We start from the raw sequence: 5,582 nt of genomic DNA, 5'->3' as shown, positions 1-5,582 counted from the left end.
ACGAACCCGTGTCCCCTGCATCGGCAGGCGGACTCTCCACCACTGCGCCACCAGGGAAACCCTTAACACCAATTTTATACATGAGCAAACAACCTGAAAAAGCTTACGTAATACTCCCAAGTTGTCTTAACTGGTGTGTGGTATAAAACTCAAACTTCAGTCTAGATTAGTGTAACTACAAAAGTAGTTTACATTCTTCGATGTTGTTTGTCTTTCTAAAGTATATATATGTTACATTTTATATATATATATGTGAGTGTATATATGTGTGTACGTATCAATAAGTATATGTGTATATGTACAGAATATAAATGTAATTTTACAATTAATGGGCAAATATATATGTTATATTTGGACTATATTTTAAAAATTACGTTTATATTATATTATTATTATTATATTTTTTTGCGGTACACGGGCCTCTCACTGTTGTGGCCTCTCCCGTTGCGGAGCACAGGCTCCGGACGTGCAGGCTCAGTGGCCATGGCTCATGGGCCCAGCCGCTCCGCGGCATGTGGGATCTTCCTGGACTGGGGCATGAACCCATGTCCCCTGCATCGGCAGGGGACTCTCAACCACTGCGCCACCAGGGAAGCCCTATATTATATTTTAAAACAGGTCCAAATTAAATATGTTGATGAAGAAAATACACAGATACAACTGTTTGCCTGCAGAGGAAGTTCTGTTTTCTTGCTGAATAATGCAATAAATGTGCTAAAGCAGAGCCAGCATGCCCAACTGTTTTATCAGGTTGGCAGGCCAGAATAAAACACCAAATTACTGTCTAGAAACAAAACATATTTTTAAGTAGAGCTGTTTTAACTAAGTGGAAAGCACCCCGGCCCATTTAATATGTGAGGTTTTTTCCCCATTTCTTATAAATTTGAATTAGGTAAAGACTATATTATTATTTGTATTTATAAGAAATCAATCCCCTGAGCAGACTAAGCTACTAATTTACATAAAGTTATTCTTTCAAAATATAAGTAAAAGCAAAAGGGATAGTATGCATTATTATTTCATTTCTATGCAAATATATAAAAATTCCTCCAGGTAACCCAGTTGATGTTTGCCATCTCTCCTTTTCTTTAATGCTATCCAGATTGAATGCTCTTTCTTCAAAATTTTCAAACTTGAGCAATCTCATTAACAGAATGGTGACTGAAAAAAAAAGCATTGAAATAATTATCACTGAAGCTTTGTACAAGTGAGCACTATCTTCATAATCAATAGGAAGCATTTATTGCATGCCTCTTGTGTCTGGGGTATTGTGCTGAGCAGGAGTAAAGCATGTTTCCCACCCTTTTTGAAAGTAGAGCTTCATGGGGGAAGGACAGAAGGTCTTCCTAGTCTGAGAGGGAGGGATGTGGGAATGACGGAGGTGGACAGCGCAGAAAGACTAGGCCCTGATCTAGATGTCCATATTTCTCAAAACTTTGCCTACACAGTGCTTTGTTACGTAAAATATAGCTAACATGCTCCAGGCATTTCAAGGAGAGAAAATGGTCCTGGATAGCCATGGAAACACATTTCTTCCCATCTTTTGGTAGTTCATCAAGAAACTGGTTCAGCAGGTATGAGTTGTTCTAGAGAACAACAGGATGATACTAGAGGCTGAACCCCTTCCCCATTCCAATCATTCTAATAGGGCCACGCCCCTCACCAGGAAGCCATGTTGGTTTTTTGGGAGCCTGTGCATTCCTTGTAGTACTGTTTTATTTCCTTTTTCTCTATATAGAGGGTTGTGGAGTCAGATTCCTTCTCTGGAGCTTTTCCATGTTGTGTACAATATAGCTGTGCCTGGCCTAAGCACAGCTACCTCTGTGATACAAGCAAGAGTTTGAGAGTTTGTGTGTGCTCTGCTACTCCTTTGGTTTAAGTTAAAAAAAAAATAAAAAACATCTTACTGAACCGTGCTAATGCTATGTGAGATTGTGCTCCCTTCACATGACACATTTCTTTGTAAAATGCCATGTGTGATCAAGTAGGGCAAAGAGCACCAAATTAGTGACAATTAGAGTCGTAGCAAAAATAATCTTTTCTTCAAAGTCTGGCATGTCACCTATGCTCAGAACCAAAGGACCAACTAATTCACAACCTGTGGATGTCTTGCTTGCTATGAAGGGACACATTTAAGAACCCAGATCATGAAATAAACTTTGATTCAGACACATCAAAATGGAAGTTTTTTGAGAATACATCAGCAGAAGTGTTAATGTTAGATAACAATATGTTATAAATTTTAACACTGACCTTTAATGTTCCAAGAGCAGGAATTGCCTGAGGCTTGCTACTGTCTTTGCCTCAAGTTCTAGCTGAAGAAGCTTTCATTTGGCTCTCCAGGCGCACTACTGATGAAGTCACTTTGAGAAATGTCAGATATGGATAAAACATTTTCACACACATTACGCCTGACAGGAAAACCTGGTGGGCTGATGTCAAGAACATGAAACCACATCCTGGACTTCTTTGAAATGCTTTGCCTGTCCCTTCTACAAATATAGAGCCATTTAAGATTACCTTCCTGGCTGAGACCTGGATGTACTTCAAAGGACATGTAGGGTTGATAGCATTGATCACTTCTGGGGCTCTGAGATAGAAACGTTGCTTTTCAAAATCTGGAGACCAAAAGGAAAAATGATGATGCTTACTTCCCACAGAGTTGTATAGTTCTATGAAAATTGCAAGCAGAGGGTAAAACAAAAGATACACATGTTAAAAAAAATTGCTTGGAGTGTAAAGGCTCTTTGGCAATGACAGCCATTTTAGCTCAGTGGAGTATATAACTAGCCAGTTGAGTGCTTTCCCCATATTAAAATGTACTTGTTTTAAAAAGTCAAACAATATAAAAAGACATACAATAAAACAGAACTGCTTCCTTTTCTTAGTCCCCTTTATTAGTTTCTTTGGTATACTTACACAGTTTCTATATGCAAATATAAGGAAATAGGCATGAAATTTTATTCTTATCCCCACACTTCTTTTATATGATTCAAAAGATAGCTCCTCGCTTCTTTCATATAACAATGTATACTGGAGTTTCTTTTGTGTGTCTGGTGTTAGGGAGTGTTCTAATATCATTCTTTTACATGCAGCTGTCCAGTTTTCCCAGCACCACTTATTGAGGAGGCTGTCTTTTCTCCATTGTATATTCTTGCCTCCTTTATGAAAGATAAGGTGACCATATATGCGTGGGTTTATCTTCGGGCTTTCTATCCTGTTCCATTGATCTATATTTCTGTTTTTGTGCCAGTACCACACTGTCTTGATTACTGTAGCTTTGTAGTATAGTCTGAAGTCAGGGAGCCTGATTCCTCCAGCTCCGTTTTTCTTTCTCAAGATTGCTTTGGCTATTTGGGGACTTCTGTGTTTCCATACAAATTGTGAAATTTTTTGTTCTAGTTCTGTGAAAAATGCCAATGATAGTTTGATAACGATTGCATTGAATCTGTAGATTGCTTTGGGTAGTATAGTCATTTTCACAATGTTGATTCTTCCAATCCAAGAACATGGTATATCTCTCCATCTGTTTGTATCATCTTTAATTTCTTTCATCAGTGTCTTATAGTTTTCTGCATACAGGTCTTTTGTCTCCTTAAGTAGGTTTATTCCTAGGTATTTTATTCTTTTTGTTGGTGTGGTAAATGGGAGTGTTTTCTTAATCTCACTTTCAGATTTTTCGTCATTAGTGTATAGAAATGCAAGAGATTTCGGAGCATTAATTTTGTACCCTGCTACTTAACCAAATTCGTTGATTAGCTCTAGTAGTTTTCTGGTAGCATCTTTCGGATTCTCTATGTATAGTATCATGTCATCTGTAAACAGTGACAGCTTTACTTCTTCTTTTCCAATTTGGATTCCTTTTATTTCTTTTCCTTCTCTGATTGCTGTGGCTAAAACTTCCAAAACTATGTTGAATAAGAGTGGTGAGAGTGGGCAACCTTGTCTTGTTCCTGATCTTAGTGGAAATGCTTTCAGTTTTTCACCATTGAGGACGATGTTGGCTGTGGGTTTGTCATATATGGCCTTTATTATGTTGAGGAAAGTTCCCTCTGTGCCTACTTTCTGGAGGGTTTTTATCATAAATGGGTGTTGAATGTTGTCAGAAGCTTCTTCTGCATCTGTTGAGATGATCATATGGTTTTTATTCTTCAATTTGTTAATATAGTATATCACATTGATTGACGGACATATATTGAAGAATCCTTGCATTCCTGGGATAAACCCCACTTGATCATGGTGTATGATCCTTTATGGAATATTACTCAGCCATAAAAAGAAACAAAATTGGGTTATTTGTTGTGAGGTGGATGGACCTAGAGTCTGTCATACAGAGTGAAGTAACTCGGAAAGAGAAAAACAAATACTGTATGCTAACACATATATATGGAATCTTAAAAAAAAAAAAAAGTCATGAAGAACCTAGAGGCAAGATGGGAATAAAGATGCAGACCTACTAGAGAATGGACTTGAGGACATGGGGGGGGCGGGAAGGGTAAGCTAGGACAAAGTGAGAGAGTGGCATGGTCATATATACACTACGAAATGTAAAGTATGTAGCTAGTGGGAAGCAGCCATGTAGTACAAGGAGATCAGCTCGGTGCTTTGAGATCACCTAGAGGGGTGGGATAGGGAGGGTGGGAGGGAGGGAGATGCAAGAGGGAAGAGATATGAGGATATATGTGTATGTATAGCTGATTCCCTTTGTTATAAAGCAGAAACTGAGATACCATTGTAAAGCAATTATACTCCAATAAAGATGTTAAGAAAAAAATGTATACTGGAGATATTTTCATATCAAACTCAAAGAGATTGCTTTTTTCCCCAGCAACTTTAAAAAATAACTGCATAGTATTCCAGTCTATGGATGGGTAACAAGTTAAGTGGACTCCTATTGAAGGCCATCTGTGTGATTGATAATTTTATGTGTTTGCAAACAGTGTTGCATTGGATGACTGAGTATTTGTTGTTTGCTTGTGTACAATGGTATCTATAGGATAAATTACATAAAATTGAAACTAGATTAATTTATAATTTGAAAGGTTTTGCCAAATTGCTCTCAATAGGTTAAGCTATTTTGTGGTCTTAGCAGCAATTTATGAATATCATTAATAGAATGTGTCAAAAGTATTTTGGACTTTAAGAGATTAAAAACGTTTGGGTTTTTTGGATAAAAATATCGATATAGTTTTAATCTGAATTTTTTTAATGATAAACATCTCTTCAGATGCTTAGGGGACATTCATATTTTTTATTTATTTTTCTGTGAACTATGAACTGTCTACTTTTGGTGTATTCATTTTTCTATTGGATTGCTATTCTTTTTCTTATAAACTTTCTTAGGAACTCTTTCTATTTTAGGGAGGTTAGAATATTGTTTTGGGGATTTATGCTTTTCTTCTTACTTTTGACTTAGGGTGATTTTTTTTGTACTGCAGAGTGTTTATTTTTCATTATAATCTTTACATATTAAAATACATTAATCTTTTCCTCTATGGCTTCTGAACTTTGAGTACAAGTTAGAGGGGCCTTGCCTACAATGACTGCTTTTTAAACAATAAAGTAATTGCCCAAGTTTTATT

The sequence above is a fragment of the Neophocaena asiaeorientalis genome, unplaced genomic scaffold, assembly GCF_003031525.2.
Source record: "Neophocaena asiaeorientalis asiaeorientalis breed wild unplaced genomic scaffold, Neophocaena_asiaeorientalis_V1.1 scaffold434, whole genome shotgun sequence".
NCBI lineage: Eukaryota > Metazoa > Chordata > Mammalia > Artiodactyla > Phocoenidae > Neophocaena > Neophocaena asiaeorientalis.
Note: the sequence above shows the minus strand (reverse complement) of the source record.